This window comes from Lynx rufus, unplaced genomic scaffold (genome assembly GCF_022079265.1).
Source record: "Lynx rufus isolate CCGP_SWC_20201006 ecotype Redwood Valley unplaced genomic scaffold, mLynRuf1.p SCAF_4, whole genome shotgun sequence".
Classification (NCBI taxonomy): Eukaryota; Metazoa; Chordata; class Mammalia; order Carnivora; family Felidae; genus Lynx; species Lynx rufus.
This window is the reverse complement of record NW_025814856.1, coordinates 43,001,606-43,015,520: the sequence shown is the minus strand read 5'-3', so window position 1 is coordinate 43,015,520 and position 13,915 is coordinate 43,001,606.

The following is a 13,915-nucleotide window of genomic DNA, read 5'->3' as shown; positions in this document are numbered from 1 at the left end:
CTATGAAGACAAAATTATTAATCAACTCCATCGTTGGACACTGTAAAAATATTGCTTATGACCGTAAAAGTCTATTACAGAATTTTATTTGTTTTTCAGACATGTTACATTTAGGTTTCCTGTTCACTAGAAATTTGAACAACTACCTGTTATTTAAAAAAATGGACTTTATATTTTAGGGGTTCCTGGGTGGCTTAGCTGGTTAAGCATCTGACTGACAGCTGACAGCTCAGAGCCTGGAGCTTGCTTCAGATTTTGTGTCTCCCTCTCTCTCTGCCCCTCCCCTGCCCATGCTCTCTCTCTCTCTGTCTCAAAAATAAACAAACATTAATTTAAAAAAAATAGACTTTGTTTTTTAAAGCAGTTTTAGGTTCGCAGAAAAAGCGAAAGGAAGGTACAGAGATTTTCCAAATACCCTGCTTCCATACATGTACATCCTCCCCATTATCAATAACCCAGCAGAGCAATACAGTTGTTACACTTGAATGTGCAGTGATACATTATTATCATTTAAAGTCTGTAGTTCATATTAGAATTCATTCTTGATGTTGCACATTCTGTGGGTTTGGACAAATTTATAATGATATGTATCCACCATTACTGCGTCACAGTGAGTAGTTTCGCTGTCCTAAAACTCCTCCGTGCCTATTTATCCCTCCAATGTTTTTTATTATCTCCATAATTTTGCTTTTCCTAGATGCTGTATAGTTGAAATCACACAGTATTTTCAGATCGTGTTCTTTCATTTAGTATACTATGCATTTAGGTTTCCTCCATGTCTTTTCATTGCCTGATAACTTCTCTTTTATTTTAGTGCTGAATAATATTCCATTTTCTGGATGTACCACAGTTTATCTATCCCTTTATCTGCTGAAGGACACCTTGGTTGCTTCCAAGTTCTCTCAATGGTGAATAAATCTTCTATAAACATTTGTGTACAGGTTTTTGTGTAGACACTATTTTTAAGTCCTTTAGGTAAATACTAAGGAGCATAGTTGGTGAGTCATATGGTAAGATTATGTTTAGTTTTGTAAGAAAACACACTATCTTCCAAGGTAGTGGTACCATTTTGTGTTCCCACCAGCAGTGAACTAGAGTCCTTTTTGCTCCATATTCTGGCCAGTATTTGGCACTGTCAGTGTTCTAGTAAGTGTGCACTGTTACCTCATGGTGGTTTTAATTTTACATTGCCCTAATGATGAATGATGTGGAGCATGTCTTTGTCCCATTTTTTAGTTGGGTTAGTTTCTTTTGTGTTGAGTTTTAAGAGTTCTTTGTGTTCTGGACGCTGGAATGTGGTAGTAAACTGAGTAGACAGAGTCCTTGTCCTCATGAAATTTATATCCTACTTTGAACTTATTAAACTTGGAATACAGGGAAAACTTGTTCTATTTTTGCTATTTATATCAATAGTCACATTCTTTAGGCATAAAAATCTTCATCTCCCTTTCAGTGACTACTTTAACACATTAGAAATATTTCTTAATGGAACTATAAGTTATGAGTCCCTTCTTATAGCCCCCATATAGCATCGGTGTTTTGTGGATATAGATTAGAGAAACCTAGAATTAATGAGGATTTTAGTTGTTTCAAAAATAACTTTATTCCTTGATGAAAATATGGTAGGTAACCAATTATTTTTATATGACCAACACCTTGAATTTATCCTTTAGATTAAATATTGTTTTATAATGTGTATATTTACAGAAGGACTACATTGTTCTTTCTTTGAAACGTGAATTTGATTTTTATAAGCTCTCATAGAGAAAAAAATTAAATGTCTCAGGCCCCTTTAATATATGTACTCAATATTTCTTTTATGTTTACAAATATACAGAATTCGGTAATTTTTCAATTAGCTTATCCATAGAAGAAATACTTTTACAATAAAAATGGCAAACATCCAAAATTCTCTGCTAACAGAAATAATTTAGAAATGCATTTCATAATTTCAAGTCTTTTGAACAAAACTAGTTTATTGTCTAAGACATAATTGGCTAGACATATTACCATTTTTATTCTAAAAAGTTTAGTTGAAACTACACTCTTTGCGTCTCTATCCAAATCTATTGGTGAAGTTATGACTGCAAAAGTACAGCACAATAAACATACTTTACATTTAAATAGTGCCTAACTTTCTGCAAAGCATTTTATATTATAATCCCATTCGATACATATATAACTCCTAAACAGGCAATTCTGGTATTATGAATGTAATTTTATGGATGAAGAAACTGAGGCTCAAAGAAGTTATTTCCAAAGCTTACGTGATATGGCAGTGTTGGAGTTTAAATCATTGAACTTCTGATTCCTAGTCTTGTTTGTTTCTTATACTATATTGACTACATTCTGCAGACTACCATTCTGAGAGATGTAATACTGAACATATTTTTGAAATGCCTTTATGTTGAATAAACTTGAAATATGCCAATTACTGCAGATTCACAATGTATGTTAGCACATCAAAAAACTCTGTAAAGTCCATTGCTATTATTTAACTTTTTAAAAATTTATTTTAAATTTATTTAAAAATTTTTAAAATTTATTTATTTTGAGAGAGACAGAGCTGGTGCCATTGGGGGAGGGGCAGAGAGAGGAGAGAGAGAATCTCAAGCAGGCTCCACACTGTCAGCACCGGAGCTTGATGTGGGGCTCATACTCACAAATTGTGACATAATGATCTGAGCCAAAACACTTAACCTACTGAACCACCCAGATGCCCCTTTTATTTATGTATTTAAGTAATTAATTAATTAAAGTTTATTTTCTTGAGAGATGGGGAAGGAGGTGGACAGAGAAAGGAAGACAGAGAATCCCAAGTAGGTTCTGTGCTGTCAGGGCAGGGCCCAACACAGAGCTGGAACCCCCAAACTGTGGGATTGTCAAATGAGCCGAAACCAAAGTCACTTAACCAACTGAGCCATCCAAGCACCCCAATTTACTATTTATTTTTGAGAGAGAGAAAAACAGAGAGAGAGGGAGAAGCACACAAGCAAAGGACGGGCAGAGAGAGAGGGAGAGAGAACATCCCAAGCAGGCTCTGCACTGTCAGCACAGAACTGGATGTGGGGCTCAATCTCACAAATGGTGAGATCATGACCTGAGCCGAAATCAAGAGTAAGGATGACTAACCAACTGACCCACCCAGGGAACCCCAACTTTTTTATTTCACCCTTTCTCACATCTATATATACATGAAATTCTTCTTTAAGAGACACATATTCATATTCTGTGTAAAAGTGTTCTGTAAAATATATTACTCCAAAGAGCAATAGTGTATTATGTTCTATTGCTGGTCTTGTCTTTTATCCATTGTTTGTATTTTGTAGACCAAAAGCACTTTATGGGCTTCCTCAATAGTGCTATGTAGTTTCTACTCTCAAATTGTTTTCAATTCTCCTAAAAGGCAAATTACCTCACTGAACTGAAACATTTCACAAATTACATTATGCCATGATGGACACGGCCAGTAAGCAACGTGGTTGCCGAGAAAATAGGAAGATGGAGAGATCCACAGGGGCAAAGGTTTCCTGGGTATGGTCTCATGGGGAAGCCGGTTCTAAAAGAGTACTGAACTGATTTCTATTCGAATTTAGGCCTTCACTTCTCTGTGTGTGAACTTGGATCATTCAGTTCATTTAACATCTCCAGATTTTCCCCCTTATTCTTCTATAAACTGTTTTTTAACTAGATCATTAGTTTTCAAACTGTACCTGATAAAGTACTTGAGAGATCATAGCCCAGAGGAAGTTGGGAGAAGTTTTGTGGCACTCACTTCCCTTCAGATTCACCCAGAGACGTTTCCCTGCTTTTGATACTGGTCCTTCCCATCCGATTTCACATGAACTCTGGGCTCACAGGATAAAATGGACTTTGAAAACAGTTCCTATGGAAGATTGGTTTCGTTCCCTTTTAACATTTTCACAAATGAGAATGAAAAATCTGACCTATTTTAATTTTTATAATGACTATCAATCTGTGTACAGAATTACTTTACACATTTCTTAAAATATTTACAAGAATGGTGTCATCAGCTGATAAAATTTCCAAGTGATCAATTTAGAAAACGATTGTTCACTCAGAATCAGAATCTTGACATCCATCAGTATTTGTCACTAATATGTGACTACTCACAAAGCAAAACTGCAGAGTATTCATTTATTGCTCAATATAATATTATATGTGGAAGGGGGTCAGGACACACTCTCTCCCCCAGAATGTGTCACATTGGCACGTGGTTTATTTTGAGCTGAAGGCACGTAAGACCATGTGGGCTCAAGAGAAACTTTTATCCCTTCTTTAACCACACAAAAGAATCTAAATTGGGGGTATTCCCCAGAATGAGGATTATTAAGATATAAATTTTACCTGAGTGGTATATATGGTATATGTGAGATATGGTATATGTGATATATATATATATATGTATATAGTATATATGTGATATATGGTATATACACACATATATATGATACATATGGTATATGTGATACATGGTAGGACAAATATCTAACTAGCAAATATCTGCTTTTCTTATTGCCTTTTCAAGTGTGTTACTCTCCTCTGAAGTCCCAAATTCCTGCCCCCTTCTTCCTGGTTCAGAAGGACAAGTATACCTCATTTTGCCTGGCTGTCTTTGGAATTTTCATATCTATGTGGATTCCTGGCACATACACGTATTAAAGTTGATTTTCTCCTATTAATCTGTCTCATGTCAATTTGATTCTTAGTCCAGCTAGAAGGACCTCAAGGTGACAGGAATTCTTGCTCATTGACAATGCTAATTTAGAAGGTAGTCTTTATGTATTTTGGTTTCTGGAAATGCTGATCAATCACCAGCAGAAAGTTTGAACACTGAGGGGAAATTACCTTGATTATTCCTAAAGATTCATTTAAAGTTCAGGATATATTCCTGTTATGAACATGGATTTATAGCAGTATCAGAACAAAGACATATTTGAGTTTTGGAAGAAGAGTCAAGATCTGAGGAAGGTTTCATATTTCAAAGGTTATTTAGATACTCAATTGTCCTTCTCTTGGGGTGATGTAGATTTTCCAAAAGAGGACATTTTAAGATGAAATAAAATATGTTCATTCTTTTCTATGTCAACAACGACTCTGACTAAAATTATACCTAAATTTTGTTTCCTGCAATAATCCAGACTCCACCATCACTTTCTGTGGGATTTAGAAGGCAAGTCAATAAAGCTAAGTAGAAGTAGATTGCCTTTTGGAGATATATTAATGGGCTTCTACCACATAATTGTTCTCTAATTATTGCCTGAACGTACCTACAAAAATTAAACAATTTATCCCCTACCTCTAGAGTGACTTGAATATTAAGGATGTTTCATTCCCATCTCCAAAGTGTTTAGGATGAACTTTCTTTCAGGAAAGTGATGGTGGATACAAATATACAGACTAACTGCTTAAGAATCCCTTTGTTAAGAACAAATTGTTGAGTCCCTAAAGTACCACAAATAAGTTATTTAGTCTACATATATACAGCAAAAATAATAATAATAATGACAGTAACTTTCAGTTAGGTTTCCCCAAAATTAATTTTATGCTGTTCCAATAACAAATTGTCTTTAGTCAATATATATGGGAAAATTTTAAAAAAGTAAAATTATTCCACCACAAGACAGCTCATGTATCTTTTCCTTCTGATTTCGTAACTATATGGATTTATCAACAGTCAATTCCAACCAACACTGAACCAAACACCGAAATGGGCTTGATGGGTATACAGTTAAACACAGTCACCAGGTTTGAAGTGGACCATCCCCATTTTACACAGACAGCAAACTATACAGCAGTTCATTTTATGGTTCCAGCAATGAAACTTACGGTCTGTGCTTCTCTGAAGCAATTCACTTAATTTGTCTGAACTTCAATTGCTTAATCTACAGAAAGGCTTATGTTAGAAAACTCAAGTAAGAGAAAGCCCTGGGGACAGGCAAGGCAAATATATAAAGGAAACATTTCTTACCCTTGGGAGACTTCACTGCTTGATCATGACAGGGTTATACAGTAAAGGAACCACAACATGTTAATATAAATGTAAGTACAGCATTTTAAAAGGAACACAAAATCAAGAAGTGGGAGAAAGAGAATGTATGTTTCTGTGTGTGTGTGTGTGTGTGTGTGTGTGTGTGTGTGTGTGTGTGGTAAATTCAAAATCAAATGTAAACACATTTTAGTTTAGTACGCATGGACCTATCATCACCTTACTTCTGTAAAGTAACATGAAAACCTCTAAAACGCTAGTGTCTCTTACTGCTCTTTTCTAAGGTTCAATCTGATACAATTTTGAAAGAAAGTGAAAACTCAATCAGACACCCTGAGTAGATCAAAGAAAATACAAACCTTTATCTTTTGTGTTTCCTTTCACAATTTAGCAGTTCCAAGCTTAAAGGCTTCAGTGGCCATCTCAGCAAAGAATACCTCAATCAAATGCTACAGTGTGTTAATGCATCTTAATAATAATAATGAAATAGCCTCCTTTAATACGAGTAAAGGTCTTCACTTGTTATTCATTTAAGAGCTTAAATCTCAGGTTTAAAATGAACACACTTTCCTCTGAATGTCAGTCCACTTCAGCAGGTGTAGAAGAGTAAAATGCCTGGAGAGACTATAGAAAGTTTCTGCTTCTTAAAATCATTCTCCTCCTTCATTCAGTGGTTAAACAAATATTTGCTGAATGTCTATGAAGGGCTGGATTATGCTGAGTGCAAGGATATTAAAGAGATTGAGAAAAGAACAAACTCTTGCAAATTTCTTGAAACAGTGGAAGAGAGAGGTATCTATATAACACCAAGCTCATTAATGAATATGTATATATAGATCCTCACCCCAGGTTAGGTAACATGCTTAGGGTGCTAAGACGGTGGCAGGTCCAGGGACAGTTTTATACTTAAGGAAAGACTTTCAGGGAAAACCAGTCAGGCCCTAGTTGGCCTGTTCTATCTAATTCTGGCTGTTCTCTCTACTTCTGACACTGGCCGCCAACACACTACCTCAGTTACAATGTTCTTTTTTTTTTTTTTAATTGGGTTCCAAATAAATAAAGACTGTCTTCTAGTGATATTCCCATTCTTTTGTACTGAATGAGGGAAGAGTATATACCTTCTTTCTCCTTTCAGAGGTACAAGATTCAATGAGGGAAAAGATATGTCAACAGTCCAGAATTTAGGAGAAATGAATCTGCCACGATTTTCTTTTTTCTCTCAGAAAGATGACCAGTTTTCAAAGTATAGTACTTTCTTTTCATCTTTAAAATAAAAACAGAGGCTGACATAGACTCTAGTCAGGAGCAAGAGTTTTAGAGCCAGGGTTGTGTTTAAATATGGGTATTTAGGGGCACTGGGTGGATCAGTGGGTTGAGTGTTGAACTCCTGATTTTGGCTCAGGTCATGATCTCATGGTTCATGAGTTTGAGTCCCGCATCAGGCTCTGCACTGAAAGTGTGGAGCCTGCTTGGGATTCTCTCTCTTTCACTCTCTGTCTCTCCCTTGTTCACTCTTTCTTTCTCTCTCTCAAGAATAAATAAATAAACTTAAAAAAATAAATACAGGTATTGACTTTGATATCTATTGACTCTATGATCCTGGGAGAATGACTTGGTTCTTTGCGCCTCAGCTTCCATCTTTAAAATGGGCTGAAAACAACCTTCTCATAGAATTGGGATGAGGAACAAATGAGCTAATGTAGGCAAAGTGGTTGGAATAGTAATTAACACACACTAAAAGCAAAATAAATGTTAGTTATGCTAATGTATACACATAAATCAGTATGGGTAGGTTTGAGCTCAGAAGGAAAAGTCAAAGAAATAACTAAAATTTATGTTAAAAATAACCATTTGTCTGGTGCAATCATTTTTCTACTCATTTAACACCCAATAAATATTTACTGAGTCCTTATTATGTGGCATTGGAGATATACAAATACATACAAAATTATCAAATGGATAAATACCTTGCCCTGCTAGAACCTAAATTCAAGATACTGGAATTGTATAGGAATAACTGACTTTTCAAATCACATCCTGGCCCAAGATGTTACGAAATTATTTCAAGAGGGGCGCCTGGGTGGCTCAGTCGGTTGAGCGTCCGACTTCGGCTCAGGTCATGATCTCACAGTCTGTGGGTTCGAGCCCTGCATCGGGCTCTGTGCTAACAGCTCAGAGCCTGGAGCCTGTTTCAGATCTGTGTCTCCCTCTTTCTCTGAGCCTCCCCTGTTCATGCTCTTTCTCTGTCTCAAAAATAAACATTAAAAAAATTTTAAAAAAATTAAAAAAAAGAAATTATTTCAAGAAATTGTTTGTCATTAAAATGAGCATTTGCTATATGGCAGGCTCTGTGCTCAGCACTTTTTCTCCATTTCTTTTTCCTTTGTGACAGACCTGTAAGTGGAGTACTATTATCAGCTTTTTACCAGGGCAAAATTGTGCCACAGCAAGGCTAAGAAATTTAGCCCAGATCAAGCAATGCTCCGTAGAACTAAAAAACAGGAAATCTGATCCTGAGGACACATGTTCTTTAATATTATCTAGTATCAAATCAAAAGCAAAATGAGATACAACATCACACCTGACAGAATGTTGAAAATTAACAACTCAGGAAACAAGAGATGTTGGCAAAGATGTGGAGAAAAGGGAACCCTCTTACACTGTTCATGGAATTGCAAATTGGTGCAGCCACTTTGGAAAACAGTATGGAGGTTCCTCAAAAAGTTCAAAATAGAACTATACTATGACCCAGCAATTGCACTACTAAGTACCCAAAGGAAACAATAATACTGATTCAAAGGGGCACAAGCACCCCAGTATTTATAACAGCACTATCAACAATAGCCAAATTACGGAAAAGAGCCCAAATGTCCATTGACTAATAAAAGGATAAAGAAGATGTGGTATATAATACAAAATATTACTCAGCCATTAAAAAGAATGGAATCTTGGGGACATGATGTATTTTTAATTATTTTACTAGTTCATGAAATTAACAGGCAAGTGCTAATAATATTTTTTAAGTTCTTTTATTATTATTTATTTTGGGAGAGAGGAAGACAGAGAGAGGAGGAGGGGGAGGGGTAGAGAGAGAGAGAATACCAAGCAGGCTCTGCACCACCAGTACAGAGCCCAATGAGGAGCTCAAACTCATGAACCATGAGATCATGACATTAGCTGAAACCAAGAGTCAGACGATTAACCAAGTGAGCCACCCAGGCATCCCAGCACTAAGAATATTTTACATACAAGATAAATGAGGCTCAAAAATGTTAGGTAAGTCACCCAAAATTACAAAAAAGGAAATGTTTAAGCTGATATTTGAACCATTATCTTGCTGACTCCAGAAGTCATGAGCTACACCAGTGGTATAGATTAAGATATTTCAAGCAGTTTCAGATTTACTCTCTAAAGAAGGTAAGAACATTTAGGAAGTGTCCTGGGAATAAAATACAATGACTACTTTTGATATGTTTGGTTCAGCACTTTATCAGGCCTAAACCCCCAATTCTTCAGAAGAGGTGCAAAATTTGGCTCAAGGTTGAATACCATTCTTAATTTCGTCTTTTGAATATACTATGTAGGTCACCTCCTAAGTGTATAACTCTATCCATAATTTACTTACACAGTGAGATAAAAGTTCCATTACACTACAAGACTGATTACCCAGGTTTTTTCATTAAATGAAGTTAAAAGCCCAGAATTTTTATCTAAAGACCATCTGACGAGTGTTGTGCTGACATGATACTTTCATCTCTGGTTGGCACTGTAGGGTACATTTTCATTACTTAGCAATTCCTTGCAAATATTGCTCAGGTTATGCTAGTGTGAACTCTAAGTCCTCTGAAAGGATCTGACAAGATAAAATGGCTGTTTTCCAACTATTTCCATTTCAATCTTATATATAAGCGATCAGAACTCTGTATAATACCTATCTGGGGCCATAAAGGCCTCTGATGTCAGCTCTTTCCATTTCCCACTAGACCAATGTGATAGATAAGAATGTGTACTGTCTCCTCTGTTGTCCTTTTTCAGTAAAGTTTTAACTTGTCACAATTTGGGATGCTGAGTATAACAATGAATTATTCACCTAGAAATCTGAAAATAGAATTGCATTATATGCTGATAATGTATGATCTTTTTTAAATGGGCAAGTCCACCTAAAATTTTTCTTACACGTCAGAGAGAACCATTTCAAAGACAGTTCAGGTAAGAAAGGGAAAAAAATATTAAACTTCTTCAACAACCCAGTCTTCATGGAACTGATATGTAGGTCAAAGTCACACTTCAATGTGTTTCTGAAAGAGATCTTAAGACTTAGCTAAAAAAAAAAAAAAAAAGAAATTCATAACTAAATGATGATTAAAGTTTACATCGTTGTCTTATAAAACATCTGGATAATGTTGGTGCATGGATATTGCCAGAATATAAATGCCCACAAAAGGAAATACACAGTTGGATTTCAGGGCAAATGGACTGATTCATGGCATATCTAAACATATGTATTGACTCAGTGGGCTATATACAGCCTAGTTCTTCTACATGGATTTACTTCAAGGCTTACACAAATATATCTATAGATGACTATATAATTGTAATAAAGCACAGATAATATATTAATGGTGCTCCTGCTGATAACTTACATTTATTGAGTTCTGACTATATTCTGTCTTCCAATTGAGTATTTCCTTACAGTATTTAAAGACATAAATTTTCATGCACCTCACATGACTCAGGTGTGATTCAAATCCACCCTGCTTAATTCAAGAGACAATGATTTTTAACTGCATCTTAAATTACAGGTATCTTCTAAAAATGAGACACAAGGACATGCCTGCTCACAAGACATATTAATTTTTGTGGTAGCTCCTCATATGCAAAACAAAACAAAACAAAACAAAAGAAAAACAAAACCCTTACAAGTGCTTGCCTTTATAAATGCGTGGTGGTTTCTCTCTATCCCCCAAGTTTGTTCTTGCTGTATTTGTAAGTTTTCTTTTTTCTTCTCAAAAAAGTGCATTCAGTTTAGAATTCCACTTCTGGTTATAATTTAATAACTTGTACTAAACTAGCCCTTCCACTATATAAAACTTTACAATTTGACAAAGTATTTGAAGTAACTGCTTTTAGGCAGTGGGCAACAGGTAGCACAAGATGGTAATGACTGAGAGAGGGGAAACTCATGTGATTAGCATTATGATAACCCATTCTCTGTCTGAGTATAATTTCATAACCACATTTCAGAGTGCTGTAACCCAAGCATAGCTTGGGTGTCCAAATGAGCTGAAAAGGCAGATAAGGAAGTGTAGGCAACTAACAGGGTTAGAATCTATAGGACAGAACAACAGAGTGATGAACAGGGGCTTCCTACATTCACATGGGGAGTTTTTGGCTTAGGATAGGGCTATACAAATGGAGGGTAAGGCTTTCCAAGGTTTATCAGAAAATGTAAAAAAGTACTCTACATAGACTTTGACAAGTTAAGGATATATATGGTTCTCTATAAAGAACCAAGTAAAATATAAAATGAGAACTAGCTATAAAGTCAATAAAGAAAATAAAATGGAATGCAGAAATAGATAATAACTTAAAGAAAGAAAAGTGAAAAGGGAAACAAAACACTAAAAGGACAAATGGCAGGGGTGCTTGGTTGACTCAGGTGGTTGAGGGTCTGACTCTTGATTTCCATTCAGGTCACGATCCCATGGTTGTGAGATTGAGCCCCGTATCAGACTCTATGCTGAGTGTGGAGTCTGCTTAAGATTCTCTTTCTCTCCCTTTGCCCCTCTCCTCTGCTTTCACACTCTCTCTTAAAAAGAAAAAAAGAAAAAGAAAAAAATTAAAGTGGCAAATGGCAAACAAATAGTAAAATAATACACTTAAACCAAAGTGAATGATAGTTTTATTAAGTTTAAATGTACTAAAAATCCCAATTAATAGGCAGAAATTTGGTAGACTGGATAAAAATGAAGTGAAGAGGGGCACCTAGGTGGCACAGTCAGTTAAGCATCTGGTTTTAGTCTGGGTCATGATCTGGAGGTTTGTGAGTTGCAGTCCCGCATCCAGTTCTGCCCTGACAGCTTGAAGTCTGGAGCCTGCTTCGAATTCTGCCTCCCTCTCTCTCTGCCCCTCCCCTGCTTGCATTCTCTCTTTCTCAAAAATAAATTAATAAATAAACATTTTAAAAAAAAAATAAGCAAAGATATAGCATGCAAATAATAAGCATAAAAATGATGACATTCCAGGGTGCCAGTTAAGCATTCGGCTCTTGATTTTGGCTCAGGTCATGATCTTGCACTTTGTGACTTCAAGCCCCACGTCAGGCTCTGTGCTGATGGTGCAGAGCCTGCTTGGGATTCTCTCTCCCTCTCTTTCTGCTCCTCCCTCTCTCTCAAAATGGATAAACATTTTTTTTTTTAAACAAGGTGACTTTCCTATATTAACATCAGACAACATGTATCTTATGGCCAAAAGTATTACAAGAGATAATAAAGGACAATACGTTGTAAGAGAGGCAATTTACTAGGACACACAGAAATAACAAAAATGCATATACCTAATAATAGGCATTAAAATGAATGATTTAAGGGTGCCTGGGTGGCTCAGTCGGTTAAGCGTCTGACTTTGGCTCAGGTCATGATCTCACGGTTCCTAAGTTCAAGCCCCGCGTCAGACTCTGTGCTGACAGCTCAGAGCCTGAAGCCTGCTTCCGATTCTGTGTCTCCCTCTCTCTGTTTCATTGCTGCTCATGCTCTGTCTCTGTCTCTCTCAAAAATAAATAAACATTAAAAAAACAAAATAAAATGAATGATTCAAAAACTATCAAAACGGGAAACACAATTATAGTTAAAGATTGCTAACATCCTTCTTTTAGTAATTGGACAAGGAAATGCACTAGGCTATAAAATGTCTCAATAGATGTCAAAAGCTGAAATATTGCAGAGTACATTATGTAAACACAACAGAATTAACAAATTAACAATAAAATAATGAGAATACGTCCTACATATTTGAAAATTAAATTGCACATTTTTCAATAATCCATAGACAAATGAAGAGATTACAAGGGAAATAAGAAAATACTTTGAGGAATGAAAATGAAAACTATGTATAAAACACATAAATACCAAAATATCAAAAATATCACTAATAAAGCTTAGAATAAAATGTTACAACTAAAAATGCTTAGAAAGAAAATTAGAGCTTTAAATGCTAGGATTAGAAAAGAGTTGGGGGGGGGGAGACCTAAAATTAATGATCTAAATTTTTACCAGTAAAAGCTAGAAAAGTTGGGCAAATTATCCGAAGTATACAGGAGAAATAAAGCAAGGAAAGAAGGAAGGGAGGGAGGGAGGGAGGGAGGGAGGGAGGAAGGGAGAGAGGGAGGGAAGGAGGAAGGGAAATTAAGAAGCCAAAAGTTGTTTCTTTGCAAAGATGAGTATCATTGATAAAACCCTATCAGGAGTAATAAAACAAAATACAGGAAATATAAACTGCCAACATCAGAAATGAAAACATGTATAATTCTACAAAACCTACAAATATTGATATGAATGGAGGGAAACTTGTGAAAAAAAATTTATGCCAAGAAAATGAAAAGTTAGATGAAATGGAAAATTTGATAAAAACACAGTATATCAAAATTGACTGACAACCTGAACAGACACATATTTGTTAAAAAAATTCAACTCACATTTTTAAAAAAGAAAAAAAAAATTAAAGCTTCTTATGAGAAAAATACCAGACCTAGGCACTATCATTGACAAATTATATAAATATTAAATGAAGAATTTGTGCCAATGTTACATAAACTCTTTTAGAAAATAAAAGAGAGAACACTTCCCATCCAATGTTGTAAGGACAGCTGATCTCTGATATCAAAAGCTGATGAAGTCATTTGAGAAA